This window comes from Rattus norvegicus, chromosome 4 (assembly GCF_021556685.1).
Source record: "Rattus norvegicus strain SHRSP/BbbUtx chromosome 4, alternate assembly SHRSP_T2T, whole genome shotgun sequence".
Classification (NCBI taxonomy): domain Eukaryota; kingdom Metazoa; phylum Chordata; class Mammalia; order Rodentia; family Muridae; genus Rattus; species Rattus norvegicus.
Genome location: NC_141537.1, coordinates 179,630,362 through 179,647,044, shown reverse-complemented (window position 1 = coordinate 179,647,044; position 16,683 = coordinate 179,630,362). Strand labels below are relative to the sequence as shown.

At 44.4% G+C, this 16,683-nt stretch overlaps 1 protein-coding gene across 31 annotated transcripts in view; it reads left to right on the top strand.

Moving 5' to 3' along the window:
- The window catches only part of Sox5 (SRY-box transcription factor 5), a 955,418-nt gene that overhangs the window by 189,768 nt on the left and 748,967 nt on the right, over positions 1-16,683 (top strand). For 22 of the 31 annotated variants that reach the window (XR_015685240.1, XR_015685246.1, XR_015685247.1 and 19 more), the window contains exon 3: positions 6,038-6,109. The exons of 5 other annotated variants lie outside the window; for them this stretch is intronic. The gene's annotated coding sequence lies outside the window, so the exon portion shown is untranslated. Of the gene's footprint in view, positions 1-6,037; positions 6,110-12,203; positions 12,424-16,683 lie in introns of those variants that run through there. 4 more of the 31 variants (XR_015685242.1, XM_087655719.1, XM_087655732.1 and 1 more) reach the window with 1 other exon arrangement.

Sequence of the window (16,683 nt, the reverse complement as noted above, 5' to 3'; positions counted from 1 at the left end):
GTCTGTCACTTCAAGAAAGGTCAGTGACTTCTCCTTGTCAGCTGGTAGAGCAGACACACAAATTCCATACATGACAGACACTTTCCAAGATAGTACGGGTAACACGGCTCCCTTCCTGTGCGTCTGTCTCCCACCTTTGTGTGTGTGTGTGTGTGTGTGTGTGTGTGTGTGTCCCTCCATACTAGGCAGAAAATGGGAAATTCTTGGAATTCACCAAAGGAAGCAGAGTCCATGACTTATGGGTTTAATTTAGACATGTTACCTTTGTGCCTCAGATTTTCGCCCTTTAAGATTTTAGGTCATTTATCATTTTTGGAGGGTTCACAGGAAGACACTAAGGGATGCACTTATAGGTGGTGGGACCTGTACGTGGCCACCTTTCTTGTTGATTGTAAGAGGACTGTTGTTCTTGGCTCATCTTGAGGGATGAGTGGAATCATGTGTCCCTCGCAATAGCATGTGAGTCACAGGAATACAGTCCTCTCGAGAATGCAGGACGAGAAATATTGCTTAACATCAAGTTGAAATTATTTAAACAGAAATTTTTTTGGTAAAATATTATAACTTTGAGACAACGAAGAAGAATGAACCTGTGTTTATGATCTCTTGCCATTCCAGCATTACCACCCTTCTGGTCAGGTTGGAGAGCTGTGTGAACACAGAAACGCTCACGGCTGCAATGGGCGTGTCTCAGTGTCTCAGCTGGTAGATTGCTTGTATGGCTTGTGCGATACCCTGGGTTCCATCCCTAGCACCACATAAAACTTGTGTGTGACAATGGTATTGGTACTCTGGAGGAAGAGGAAGGAGAATCAGGAGTTCAAGGTCATCCTTGGTTACAAAATGAGATCAGGGCTAGCCTGTGCTATGGGACTCCACCTCAAAAATCATAATAGTAGTAAAAATCGAATCTGCTCTTTGTCAAAGCTTCCATTTGTTTGTTAGTTTCTCTTTCTCCCTGTCTGTCCTGGCTCAAATGGAAAGAGTAGAATACTCAGATTTAGCTTTAAGGAGATGCCACCCTTAGCCGCCAGCCCTGTACCTGTTAGACTCTGAGAAAGGCCACTGACTAGGTCACGGCCTTGTATTTAACTCCCATCCTGCGTCTACCGCTACTTGAAACATCACTATTCAATGTTAGTGCCTCTCTATTGCTCAATTATTAAATATGCTTAACGTTATGCAAAGCCACATATGAAAATTTGTAAAAAGAAATCAAGAGGAAAGCGGTCTAGAGCACCCATGTCTTTAGAAAATGTCTCAGAATCTCCTCATCGAGATGTGTTCAGGGAGAGGAACAGTGGACCTAAAATGTATTCGGCGCTGCAAGTTGCTTCGCGGGCTCTTTATCCTTACCTCCAGCTCTGTTCTTGCTCTCCCCTTCAGGATGTATGTGTTGTGAAGAGATGCTTCTAGGCTTCCAAGGCTCTTAATCCACATCAAGGGTTTATGGCAGCCCATATAAGTGATGTCCTTTGCCAACCCAATATTAAAACACAGCCCCATCCTGCTTAATCAGAAACTTAGGTTAAGTCTGCGGTTGGGCATACATGCATCACAAAGCCTAATTTACATTATCGTAGAACGTTCCGTGTGATTTATGGAGGGCGCACTCAAAGTCAGAAGCAGAATAGTTGTGTAAGTATACTTCCGTGTCACCATAAAGTCAAAACACCGTAAGTCACATGCTGCTGATCTGCGGACAGTCTGTGTACTTGAACTTTCAGGAGGAACCCTGGGTAGCCCCGCTTGTCACGAGGAGATGTGATCAGCCTCAGCCTCCCCACATAACCCGCGTGAGAGTCAAGTCTGCTGATCAATAAACCACTCATGAGAGCAAATCCTGCACTGCCTTGAACTCACTCCGCAGTCAAGGATGGCCTAAACTCTGATCTTCCTGACTCCATTTCCAGAGTGCTGGGATAACGTGCCTGCACCAGACCTAGGAATCAGTGGGTGCACCGTTTCCCTATAGCTTGTTTAGGAAAGTGTGGTGCAGTTAAATGCAACTTGATAAATTCTATATCTTCAAGGTACAGTATCTAGTGGGAGTCAGTATGAGGAACATCTATCTATGGCCAAGAAGGTTTTCCAAGTAAGAGTTTGATTGCGATTCCAGCTGAATATATATCATATATTCAATATATATGCAATACATGCTTTATTTGTTCGTTTATGGTTTTTGAGATGGGGTTTCTCTGTGTAGACCTGGCCACTCTGGAACTCACTTTGTAGACCAGGCTGGCCTCAAACTCAGAGATCTGCCTGCCTCTGCCTCCCCCAGGGTGCAGGGTTTAAAGGTGTGCACCACACCCACCTGGCATAACTTTTCCTCTTTAAGTTATTGGGAAACGAATTTTTAAAAAGTACTACAGAGCAACAAGTAGAACCTTGTGCACGTTACCATCTCCTTGTCACTTGGAATAGACAGAACTTGGTGTATTGTCTACACTTCAATAGTTAGTCCCTCAGCGAGCAAATGGCTGTGAGCTGGAACTGTGTCGATATTGTCTGAATAGGAATACTCCATGTTTTATGAAAAGGGTGCGGTAGTGACGGGCCGTCACGGTACATGTCCTGCTGAAATCACCACGGAGCCCTCCAGAGGGATCCCAACCTCACTCCAAATACTTTAGGAACTCTTCGTTCTGTATGAAACGTGTCATGGACATTTACCTCGAGAGGGATAACCTAATTACATCCCTTTAAAACGGCATAAGACCAGCCTGAAGCAACTGACTACACATAGATTTGATGTTTCGATACAATCTAGGAGAAGAGTTGAACTTGGCAATTGTCTGATTGTATAAGGAGTAAGAATGAACTGGTACTTGGTTATGTTTTTCAATTGAGTCCATGAGTCAGCAGTACTGTGAGGAATCTATGTGACTAGTTCAGTATGGTCTCCAGGAGCTTCCTGCTTTCGACTTGAAAAACTGGATTTAAGACTTGCATTTTCCTCTGTTTTTTTTTTTTTTCTGTAAAAAGTGGTCACGAACTCAGCGGCTAAAATGACACCTACACCCTAGATCACTGTCGGGTATCCCAGGGCCCTGCGGGTTCTAGTCCTTGCTATTCGGAATCTCACAAGGCTTGCAGTTCAGGATGGTTAGGCCGGGTGTTTATTTGTAGATGTTCTAAATGTTACATTTCCAACTCTTCCTGCTGCAAAATTGAGTTCTTTCTGGATATAGGCTGGAGGCCCAATTTCTTGCGATTTCTTCACATGTTGCCCCTAGAATCCACCTTCTGTGCCCACCATTCTGTGCCTTCCATCATGAACACAACAGTGTTGGATCCAATCCTTCTCCTGATCCGTCTCTCGACCTTTGATCTCTAAGCTAAGATTTAAGATACAAGACCAGCCTAAGCTTCCTCATACAACCTGCATGAGAGGCAACTGTGTCACCCAATCAGCCACTCACACAAACAAATCCCACACACATTCTCATCTAAAACACCAGCATGCAGACTATACTTATGAGATGCGGAAACCCTGAGGGCCAACTTGTCTATCTATCTGCCAAAATGTTATTAGCAATTTAATAAGAAAAATCTCAAATATATAAGCAACAAGTTAGGTGAAATAACCCAAGTACTTAGGAAAAGCAAACGATTTAATCAATATTTTATTATAAAACCATTTGATTTTTAATGAAGTTACTTTTTAATATCTGGTTTTGATCAGTCTAACGTATCTTGTGAAATATCACTAACCCATTCATATTACCAAACAGCAGCAAATGTGAAAATGCTTTCGTTCTGAATTTATTACTGAAGAATTGGGGGTGGTTGGGATGGTTGCTGTTTGCATAGGGCAAGATAAACAATAGCTTGTAATCTCTATGCAAACATCATCCAGCCCAAGGATTTAAATGTTGAGATCTTTATGCTTACTAGAGTAGTAAAAGAAGTTACCTTTCAAAGCTATTTTAGACCCTGTGGATCTACAGCAGGGGCATGGGCTAGTATGACCAGCTGCCCAGGTAGTCATTGTAAAAGCAGCGTTAAAGAGAGAGAAAGTCAGATGAATCCCACTTCCGGTACCTTTTCTGAGTGTGAGGGTTTATACAATTATTCTTGGGTTTAACGAATTGCTCAGATTTGCAGGACAAACCTTATAGACTCACAGCTGACTACAGAGGAAAGATTCAGAATAGAAGCAGATAAGAGAAAATATAGGCAGAGTCTGGGGAAGCAGTAAGCACAGGGCTTCCTTTTACGGGAGATGTGCTATTGACAGCAACATGTGATAATCTACACAGAGCATTATCAACAAAGAGAAGTTCACACCAGTCTTAGGTGTCCAGAGTTTTGTCCATAGGCTTGCCCTGTAGTCTCCAGTTCTTCCTGGATGGTGGGGTTGAGACAATGGCTTTACTTTTTAGACTTTAATGGCTGCAGAACTTACATGGACCAATGTCCCCACCACAAATCACATTGGTGGTAGGACAATTTGTGGTAGGATTGTGGGTAGGACAAAGCCTGTACCAAAATACACCCAGAATGTTCATGGTTGCAGGGCATCACTTTCTAATAATGAAGGAGAAAGCCATTTGTTTGAGGGAGATTCCTCAAAAAACAACAAAACACTGCCTTAGACATTGCTGTGCTTGTTAAGATCACCTCATCTTCCTTTGGCATCACAGTTTGAAGGTAACTGCATTTGTCAAGACAATGTAATTTACCTAAAATGAGCCCAGCTCTAAAGGGCATGACTATAAATGCTTACCTGCACTGTGTCCTCAAAAATCAAAAGATGATTGCCTTGGGTCAGATTAGCCCAGCTCCCAGCACACACTGAGAACATTCTTTTGCAGTGGTTGATGGTGAAAAGAGAAATCTACAACTTGTCCAAGTGCAGAGAGGAAATGTCTGTGGAGGTGGTCTGATACAGTGGTTACATTCAAGGTGCAGAGAATGCCTTTAAGGAAGATAGTGTGGTAAGTGTCTAGGAGCCAGAGGTCATGGAGACCGCTGTGAAGCAGTGTCATCTATGCATCCATGAACTCACAGTAGCTTTAGGTGCCTCTACAAGATCTGCAAAGGATCCAGCCAGTCAGTGTTCTTCCTGGTTGAAGGAGGGGTCCATGAGGCCCTACCTCTAACTTAGGAGTTATTGACAGTCGATAAGCATCGAGGAAGAGAGAGTCAATTTTCCTCAAGAGTATGTCTCCTGCTATGTCAACAATTGCATTAATCAGGGTTCTCTCGATTACAGCTCTGATCTAGTGATTCCAACAGTAGTTTTCTTCTTATGGAAAGTCGAATAACCCAATAGGTGTGCAGTCCATGAGGCTGGCTGTCTTAGCTTGTTTTCAGTATAGGCCAGACTCCAGAAGCAATAGGCTCCAATGCCAGTGAGGAGTGAACTTGCTCAAAAGAGCGAGGACAAGCAGGCAAAGAGCAAGATCTTCCTTTCTCATGTTCTTCATATAGGCTGCCCCCTAAAGGTGTGGTCCAGGTTATGAGCAGATGTTCCCACCTCAAATGATCTAGCTGTAGCATGAGTTTCCTTACATAAAATGATCCAACCAAGAAAACCTCTCAGAGGTGTTCTTAGCAATTTGGGTTTTAGTTGGTGCCAGAAGTTAGTTAGTTGACCTAGTTGACAACCAAGAACAGCTGTCAACACTGTGGTCTAGTAGATGGCTTCACATCCATGAATATTTACATAGTACTAATTTTAGACTCAATAGACAATAAAATAGGAGTTGAAGTTTGGTGTGGGACACTGAGGAGATTGTGGCAGGAGTGGATATGTGTGTGTTGAGGGCAATATGATCCAAATACTTAAAGAATGAAAACAATATTAAACACAAAAGGCTGTCATAAAATTATAATGAAGACTTGGAGACCATTACAGTTGAGAATTAAATGTTCACAGTGAAGTATCATCCAGTTGTGAGGAGGTGGGCTGTTTTAATAAGGCACTTTATGGGGAAGAACGGTTCTGTCATTGATCAGTGCCTCCCGGTAGAATCCTGTCAGCACAGAGCGCATTCAAGCACATTCATGGGCTGTGTGTATGTTCCAGGTGCTGTACTGGATGCTGTTGACCCAAAGATGATGATGAGGATGTTCCTGCCCACAAGGAGTTAGCAAGCCGGTAAGGGTGTGTAGCAAGCTGCCAGCATGACTGTTGCTACCGTGCTGGGGTTAAGCAGGAAGACTCTTACTTGTGTGTGAAATGTTTTGCTCAAGTCCTTTGCCACCGTTGGGTTTTGGACTGACGTAGTTAATGAAGAAAGGCGAGTAATTGATTGATTTTTCATTTACATAATTTTGTTAAATGAACAAACTCAGGATCAAATTTTATTAACTTGTAAAAAAAATCCCTACACACACACACACACACACACACACACACACACACACACACACACACACATCATTGTGCTCCAAGAGTCCTTCTACCTGTGAATAAAGGAAGGCAGGGAACAGATGTCGTCTAGCACTGTCCTTTATTCTTCACACATCAACAATCCTTCTCCTTATTGGATATCACTGGAAATGTCTTCCTTTTATGTTTTGATATTTTTCAATGAAAGTACAGGGTCTAGTTTGGCATCGTGGTAAAACTATAACAGTTTGCTGTGGTTTATGCTTATGATCAGCCTCATGGTATCCAATAGGTTTAAGAACTAAACGCAGTAAAAGCGCTTAAGAAACACTCTGTGCTCCCCTAGAGTACGACTACATAACCTAAAACGGGAGACCAGCGTCAGAAGCTTAAATGCGTAATTTACATTGGGGATGTGCAGTAGTTCACAGTACAGCTTTCACAACAGCATGTGTGGATATAGTTAATAAGTATTAACACACTGTCTGGGTCAATCCTTGCTAGGACTGAGAGTGGCTATTACTTAAATGTGTGAGCGATGCAGGGAGGAAACACATCTTTTTCCTTGGCGTTATGATTTTAATTTTTAAAAGCGTTTAATTCCAAAGGCCATATCCATCATCCTTGCACAGATAAATGTTGTGGCAATTTTTTTGAATGAGACTCTCGGCTCCCTCAAGAAATTATGGCTACACTATAAATTTGCAAATGAAAGGCCATTTGTCAGTGTTATAAATATGAGTGGTTCCCGTGCTGATGCCCACCTAAACTCAAGTGGTTTAGTATCTGTTGACTGTTGTGAATAATTAGTGCCGCGGAAGGCTGTGGGTAGCGTCATTCTCACGCGGTGTCATTGCCTGGCATGGTGGAGACAGCAACACGCAGTATTTTTGGAATATTGTGGCATTTCTTTGAGTTACGGCTGCCGTCGCAAATAAATCAGCCTTAACGATAGACATCCCAAGGATGTTTATTAATCTATTCACTTAATCTAAAATACCTCCTCTTGGCATTTATAGATCCCGTTCAAAGGAAAGGGGGCAAGAGCTTTAAACCCCGGCCGTTACTTTTCGGCATATCATAATTATGTCATCCGAGTCCAGTCAGAATTGCAATCGGAATGCATGCATATTAACCCTGCTAATCTACACTACTGATATTGGCTTAGCTAGAACATATTTATCGTATGTGTCCAAGTAAATTATCAGTCTGTGTCATTCCTCATGGAACATTGGAAATGGCTGTATGTTGGAATACTTCTTTTAAGTAACGTTTTTCTCCCCTCATCCCCAACTTTTGTGCCTCTCCTTTTCTGTCTCCTTTTCCTTTACTTTGGTAGGGAAAAGGACCCAATAGTGATTTCAGATGCAGTGTATAGTGTGTGGTTTTGGCAACGTGGATGGGTTAGGGCTGGGTCAATAAGGCGGGTAAGAGCTAGACAGGCAACATTAAACAGGAGTCAGATGCCCAAACGTTTGGGAGACGGTTAAAGTGCGGTCCACTCACATACATGCTACTTATTAATAAAAGTGAAAAGTCAGGTGCAGAACTAAGTTCCAGACCAAACTGTTACACCTGGATCCCATTCCTCTCCATCTCTGAGCCACCATACATAACGCATACAGACAGTTGCTGGCATCCTTTGGTAGCAAGATGGTGGCTGTAGTGTTTCTGCAGTAACATCATCCACCAAGGTATAGACATCCTCTTTCCCAGAAGCCATGGAGATGGAGATCTCTGTTGATGCACAGAGTAGGATCAATTTCACCTTGTGTGTAGACAAGGTTGCAGGACTGCATTTCAGTGAAAGGGTTTTTCGGGGGAGAGGAGGGGGCTCCATGGATGCTGGGTGGTAAACAAGAGGGTTTGAAAATAACGCTGAGAGATGGGATGATGGCCCCTTTGGTAAAGTGCCTGCCAAGCAAGAACGGGGACCTGGGTCTGGATTCCTAGTGACCCTGTAAACGCTGAACATGGCACAAGCCTATACTGTGAGCACATGGGAGACACAGACAGGAGAATTCCTCTGGTTCTCTTGCATAGTAGTCTAAGTAAGCCTCTGGTCACTAGGTTCTGTGATGGCGTCTATTTTCCCAATTATCCCAGTGGATTCATAATGACTTGGCCAGCGATTTTCCTGAGGAAAATCAACTTGTTTGAAGAGAGTCTCGCCGTGTCACTGTTCCTATTCTCTTCCTGGACAGCTATCCCAGAGCTGGGCTCCCTCCCTCATGACTGGAGATCTTTAGCCAGCACCTTCCAGAATTTTCTATTTATGGCTAAAGGGAACTGCCACTCCTTGAGATTGAGAGGCTTGGTTATGAGGAAATTCACAAATTGGTTATTAATGCTACCAAAACCCATCAATTAGGAGAGAAGACTGGTTTTCAGAGCCTTCCTACAAAAACCATGGGGTATCAGGCTTTTCAGATTATTGAGTGAATTAAAAAACAGAAGCATGGGGTTGGGGATTTAGCTCAGTGGTAGAGCACTTGCCTAGCAAGCGCAAGGCCCTGGGTTCGGTCCCCAGCTCTGAGAGAAAAAAAAAAAACCGCCCCTGAAACAATGTGTCATGCTGCAGGTTCTCCGTTTAGTCAGGAAGTCTGTGTGTCTTAGTCACTCTCGCATAGCTTGACTGTCCGCATCCTACCTGCCTTCTGCACAGTGGCCCTCTGGGCCTAGAAAGTGGTGGTTGGTCCATCCATTCGGAGTTGAAACAGTTTTTCTTTTAAATAGACATTCCTTTACCTGCTGTTCCACTTTAATTTTAACTGTGACCAAGATAGGAAGTTGCTTTTCTCTGTGACAGTGTCAGTCACCCATCTTGTGTGGAGAAGGGAGCTTTTGTAAAAGACAGAAAGTTATTCAAAACTATTAAAAACGCTAAAGCTTTTCGTCACTTTGTCTCAAACAAGGCAAAGGACATTTGGAGGCCGTGGGTGGAGAAGGAAGAAAACTCCATGCCCTTTGCCCTGTCTAAATGGAAAGGAAGAGGCGCAGACAGCTTCATGATAAATATATATATATTTTTTTTAAATTGGATATTTTATTTATTTACATTTCAAATGTTATCCCCTTTCCCAGTTTCCCCTGTGCAACCCCCTTTATCCATTCCCCCTTACCCTGCTTCTATGAGGGTGCTCCCCCACCCACTTATCCACTTCAGCCTCACCGCCCTAGCATTCCTCTATACTGGGGCATCGAGCCTTCACAGGACCAAGGGCCTCCCCTCCCATTGATGCCGGATAAGGCCCCTTCAGCTCCTTCAGTCCTCCCCTCACTCCTCCACTGGGGTCCCTGTGAGCAGCTGGATTGCTGGCTTCAAGCATCCACCTTTGTATTGGTCAGGATATGACTTCACGCCTTTCTACATGATGTCTAGTTCAGCTGCCTGGGTGGTCTCAGAGCTCGTCCCCTGTGAATGATTTTAAGGAACATATAGGAAAAGAGAATTATTTTAATCCACACCTGAGAGTTTAGGTTTCAAAAGATTTGCATTCTGAGTAAGGTGTGAGCTAGAATTTCAGAGAAAATGTGTGCATGCTTTAGAGTTTCACTTCAAAATGTGTGTGTGTGTGTGTGTGGTGTTTTCGCACTCGCGTGCATGTGTGTGCACATGCATTTCTGTGAGTGTGTACAGTTATCTACATGCCGTGAAGGTCAGAGGACAACGTTTCATTTATTTTAGACAGGATTGCTTTATTGTCGCCTGCTCTGTATACCAGGCTATCTGGCCCCTGAGCTTGTGGGCTTGTCTGGGGTTAGTGTGCACACTGCTACGTGTGGCTTTGGTGGGTCCTCCAGCTTGCTCAGCATGCTCTTTTCCTAGTCCTTCCTTCACAAGTCTTGACATGTTTTAGCCACTGATTGGGCTTTGGGTCTTCCCTGTGAGTCAGAGTATAGTGAAATAATTTTGTGAGGAATCAACAGTGTCGCATTCCCCGGGTTCTCAAGGGTGTGCAGATCAAGGCAGACTAACAGACGCCAAAAAGAGGTTTCCCCTGTTCACTCACTTTAGATCTATTCTCCGCTGAGGACTGAAGACTACAAGGCTAATGTTAGTGTCAGACCCAAGTTCTTGCCACATTCCCAGCTTATGCTGTTGACGCTTCTGCCTTGCAGAGAAGGTTAATATTTACCAGAGATGATTCATAGGTGTGTAAATCATATAGCAGACACCTGATCCTATATATGGGGATGCTGCTCACCCAGCATGAATCTGAAATGTTTTCCTTTTTTCTTCCTTTCTCTTTTAAAAGCATGCTTTCTCTTAAAAAAATCCCTCATCCATCTCAATGTGCAGAACTTAGGGGGAAACTTGTGTATTGGTAGTTGACAGTGTTTAATGTAATGATTTACAATCTTGCCTTGTGTATACACAATAGGCACTTTATAAATTGGATCGTCCTAGGGGTAACACAATACATAAATGTTATTGCTGTAAATTCTGCCCTTGGCTATATATTTTGTCCCACGTAGCCAGTTGGCTTAGAAGTGCTGACTATTCTAACCTGCTCTTTTCGACTCAATATTGTAAATGGTCACGGAGGTAAGCCTTGGATATACACAGAGGCATTCAAACAACCAAAGAACAGGGCCCAGAGGCTTCTCCCTGGCATGGCTCCTGGCCAGACTCCACAGGTGACACCAAAGGAGGAGTGGGCACGAGGGAACTGAAGGGCTATGTGGCAGAGGTTAAGCTGAACCGTTATTACTTGTGAATGAGAAAGACAATGGGGGGAGGGGTAAAGGAAATGGGAGAAAACCCAGAGTAAAATTATCAAGGCTCCATGAGAGCCTTCTCAAGACAGGTCCGCAGCCTTTACATAACATTAAATCCGAACAAAAGACATAGCAGTCTTGTAACTGTAAACAGTTTGCTAGCAGTTGATTCTGATACTGTTTTTACTTAGTACGCAGTAGACGTCCTAATATGAGTTTCTGTGAGTGGGACTGAGGGATGAAGATCCTCAGATTGCCTGATTTTATGGGGGACTCGTGGCATCTCACTGCTTGCATAGCGTCTGCATACCAACTCTTACTCGCTGTGGTATCTCAATTTACTGTAACCTTTCTGAGATCGAGAGGATTTGAATACCACCATTCTAGAGTTGGCTGGTTTATCTCCTCTTATTCCCAGTACTGAGATTGCAATTGGGAGGTCAGTCTGCCAAGCTGGGCAAGTCCCTTACCACTGAGCTCTACCCCCATTTCCTGGTTGGTCATTTGAGTTCCACGTGGTTGACCAGCACAGCCTTCCTCTAAGATGCTACGTTAGAGTCCATGCTCTTAGCTGCTTCTTGAACATCTGGTGCTGGGTCTTCATCGGAGCTGATTTGAGTCACCCTCTGCCTCAATCTGTGCAAACACCAACAGGCTGTGGGGGAGCCAGTTGTGTTCACGGTCTATGTTCTTCTGGTGATCTTTCTAGTCTACTTTATAGGCCAACTGTTTCCAGTCTCTTCCCTTCCTCCGTGACCCCTTAAGAATGTCTACACTGTTGATCTGGTTACCCACAAAGTGTGTCCAAATTGTTGTTGTCGTGGCCAGAAATACAAAAATCAGTAATTCAAAAACCTAGACAGGTCCTAGCTAAGGTCTCAGCAGGAAATCCCTGAGTGGAAAGATGGTAAGTCCTAACCCGAGGTGTGTGTGACCTGAGGTGGTAGGCGTCATTTGTTTGGCTGTTCCCTTAAAGGCACTGTAGGGGCGAGTTCTTTCATCAGTTCTATAGCTGCCTTCTGGTGCATCCAAGGCAGAGGGTATGCACAGGCTCGAAACCCCATATTTGCAGGCAGTGTAGTCAAGACAACTGATTTGCCTACTGACTTCATTGATTTAACCCACCCACTGCCAAACTGAGTGGAGGAAATGGGGCTGCAAGGTTGAATGGAAGCTGCCCAACCACTGCTCTGTAGCCAGAAAGTTATCTGAGAATTTCCCTGTGATATCACCATCCAGCGTCTGGAAGGGGGCTCTCAGTTTGCTGTCCGTCTGTTGGTCTTCAGCATTGACTCCACTCTTTACACCCGGAGTAGGACAGAGTCCACCCAAGTCTCGCTCAGCTGATCCACACTCAGGTAGGCGTGGGTTAACATCCCGGAGAGGCTCTTATGTCAGTCAAAGGGTGGGAAGATTGTGGGCTCTAGAGGGTTTCTAGTTTCACTTTACTTACTCTGTAGAATTTTTAACTAGCACTCTAAGTTCTGTTTTCTAATAAAGAAGAATACACAAACACAACATAAATGTTTGCATACGTACACATGCCTATGCCCATGTGACTGTTGGTGGTCATCAGTCACAGCAGGACACTTGGGGCAGCTGTCCTTGACACTTCCCCAGTGTGTAACCTTGCTGATGGGTGTTCGTATGTAATTCAGTTTTCAACTTGCTCAGCACTCGGCGAAGCAGGTAGCATCCGTGTGTCTGATTTATTTTCAACAGAGAGGATAGAAGCAGGGGGAAAGTGAGTGACGCCATTTGTCACAGCTCAACTGCTATTAAGAGACAAAGTCGTTATTCAGGCCCAGGCAGAGGGGCTTGAAGACTGACTTGTGAGCCCTGAGTATTTCACACAAAAGGAAGGCAGTGGGCCATAGAATTTGCACCATACACTCAGGCTACATTGGACAAATGGCGAATGCTTCTTGAGATGTCCAGTCAACACCATTAGAACAATCTATGACCAAAAAGGAGAAAGCCACGTGTTCAGGAATCTGAGGATGTGACCTCAGACCCTGCTTTCACTGTGACCATAGGGGGACAGCTCAGTTCCCGATCCACACATCTGGTGTCATGAGCTCTCTCTGCTCTTGTCATCCTCATAGCCACCATCGGGAAGGATGGCATGGCCTCTGTGACTATGCATTGGATATCCGACTCATTACTCTGTTCTCTTGGAGAGGCATGCATCACTTTGGTTTGAGAAGCGAGCAAGCACTAATTAGTGTTCAGGGGTCTGGGCTAATTTGGAAGGCACTGTTATGCTGCATTTAACACCAAGATTGGACCCTTCTGCCTAGAGCTCCCACCTCCCGATTTTAGAAAAGTCATTTTAACAACCTCAGTGCTGTTAAGTACTTGGTCAGAACCGTGGCAGCCACTCACTTCCAAAATGAGTATGTAAAACAGCACAGAGGAAGCGCTCAGGAGGCTGTGGGATGAGAGCATTTGTGTAAACTAATAATAGAGCTTGTCTCTTCAGTGCTAGCAGTCTGTTTGCCTTGTTGATAAGACAGCGCTTACTCCACTCACCTCTGCTCAGCTCCTCGGTCCCACGATTCTTCCTCTTGCTCTGTGAGTTGTGGTGATTTAAGCATAGCCCCTTCCCGTTCACAAAGAGGATGTCTATGGCGAACGAAACAGTCGGCAAGCAGGGTTGGCAGCAGAGAAACCCAACCCCACAGTTGGTCTGGTGGTGCCTTAGGTGACAGAACTCCATTGCATTCTGGAACTTGGTCTACACAGATATTTTTTTCTATGCCTGGAACGTGTGTTTTAGCGCTATTTACGTTAGGGAATAGTGACATCCTGTGTGAAGTCAGCCTAATTGCCTCTGTAATTAACCTATTTGAAGAGGAAGTTACACAGAAATAAAAGATCACTGAGTACTTCTGAAGGAGGGGGTTTTGCTTTAAAGCACAACTCTAGCTTTACAAAGGGGCATGGATAAGAAGAGACTGGATTCCTGCTTTTATTATTATTATTATTATTATTATTATTATTATTTTAGTTTTATACTTTCCTCCTGCTTCCCCTCACTCCCCTCCTGCTTTTTTTCCTCTCCTTTTGTTTCCATTGCAGATGCACTGAGCTGTTCTGTTTTTACCTCATCACCTTCTTTTCCATACTGTTAGATAAAGGTCTAGCACTATACAGGGAAATTCTATTGTGAGCCTAGAATCGAGGAAAGATGTAAATGTCGTCAAAGGGGGCGAGCATTTGTTTCTAGGTCATTCTAATGTCTTCCTGCCTCTGGGCCAGAATACGCATGGTGTTGTCTTGGCCTTCTGGTCTGAAGACAAGAGATCTTTGCTCTTTTCTATCTCTTGATAAAATACGAGTTGAGCCCGTTGAGTGAGAGGGAGAGCATGTAGATGTGGGAGTTTCTCATGATTCCTTAAAACTACTGGAATCCACTGGGTTGTAATGGAGAGAGCACATGCTTAGAAATGGGGTTCTTTTATTGCACCCCCACTGTGTGGCTGAGGTACAGTAGCAAGAGTCTGCCTCTCCTGTGTCGAGTTGTGTCATGTGAGAGAACAGCCAATAAGAGTTGTGTCGTGTGAGAGAACAGCCAATCAGACCAAAGCAAGGCTGACGTCAGCAAAATGGAGAAAACCCTTCTGCTGAGCTTCCCACCGCAGCACGAACAGATCTCGGGACATTTTCCATCCCGGACCTCCAAGACCTCTTCCATGGTGTAGTCAGGATGGGCCAGAGAGCCTGTTCAACGGCCCTTTCATGGGATAAAAGTGCACACGGATACTGGCAGCAGTACTTTTCACGACAGCTAAGCCGTGCGACTTACCTAGGTGCCCAACCGCATGAGACCATCTAGAAAGGCAGGGTCGCGTTTTCTCTCATGTGTGGGTCCAAGAGTAGAATTGCATGATAAATATATGTTCTGATGACATGGAGGGAAAAAGGAGACTTCCGGAAACAAAGCAGTCTAACGGGGGAGGAGAGAGCTGTGAGAGGGGTGTGCTCACAGTATATTATATGCTCTCCTGGAAATGGCCTTATATAACCTTGTCTAATAAAGCTGTATTACCATCGGCACAAGCGCAAGTCCAGTCACTGAGATCACAACATTGCATGCTGTGTGGACATGGAAGAGCTGTGCTTAAAGACCTCTAGGAAGAGGAAATCCACCGGGGAAGGTGTGAGAGTTTTGACCCAAGTAGACGTCCTCTGGCGAGTCAGGATGGAGATGACTCCGGCTTTTAGCCCTTAGTGAGCTTGGGTGCTTCCATACCCAGGATATGACTGCCGTGCCTCAGTTTCCACCTCTGTAAAAGAGAGACAAAAATCCCACCCTACGACCAAAGGCAACTGTGAAACATTCTTAGCATTTTATCCCTGTGAGTAGTGTCTGTAAGCAAATGCCAAACGAAGCAATAATGGAGCTGACACTTGGTTAAACAAACTGGTCATGAGTTCCCTGTAAAGGGATCTAGCTTCCAATCTCCAAACTAGCCTTCAACTGAAGTTACTTATTATTTATTCTCATGTTCATTCATTTCTTACTTAATAAATTGAGATGGTGCCTTAATGTCTTGTTCAGACCACCATAGATCCTGCTGGGCAGCCTTCGTTGGTCTCTAGCTAATGGGGATCTTCCTGCTCTACCCTGCTCCCAAGTTCTGAGGTCACAGTTGTAAGCCTGTAACCACATATTCATCATTTCGTGGTGGTGGCTTTTGACAACTGAGGAAGTATTATTTGGGGAACAGTTTGGGTAAACGGGTGAAAGAAACAGCATAGAGACATTTGCTGTGTAGTCGTGCTTGTGATTAATCTGACTAACACATTGTCTGTCAGTCCACACGACAGGCCCCTCAAGAACGGAAAAGGACCCCCAGTTCTAAACAGATTGTCATTTATCTATGCTTTGTTTTGTATGGTTGAGGTGGACATCATTTTCACGTGGATGTCCCACCTGTCTTGTTGATGACCTCAAGAATATAGATGATGACACAAGCAAAGAATTCTAAAAAAAAAAAAAAAAAAAAAAAAAAAATCTTTGGAGAGTGAGTCAGTCACGGCTTCTTATCACAAGGCACTTCGCTCATACTTCCACCGAGGATGTACTAGGCTCCCCCTATATGACACACATGGGGACAGTCTTGAAAGTATGTTCATGGCTGCGGTAGCTTCACATCTGTTGCTGTGATAAAAATTACCCTGACAGAAACATCTTCAGGATAAAAGAGGTTTATGCCAGCTTTCAATTCCAGGTTGTACAGTTCATCCTTGTGGGAGAGTCAACATAGCAGAAACGTGAGCCAGCTAGGGCTTAACACATCCACAGCAGCAGGGAGAGATCCATGTGTGTGTGCTCACTTGCCTGGGCTCAGATTTCTTTCCGTACCGCTACGCCAACCTACAGGATGGTGCCACCCACGATGGGCTATGTCTTTCCACATCAGTTATCTTCCTTAAGATTCCACCCCACCCCCAAGGGCCTACCTACAGGGCAACCGCAGTGTAGACAGCTCTGCTTTGAGAGTCTCCTCTCGGGTGACAGGACGTTATGTCCACTAAGCTGAGATGTGCATTCCCAGTTGAGGGCTGGATGTGCTAAGACTCTTCCTACAGTCAGGCCATCTTGTTATTTT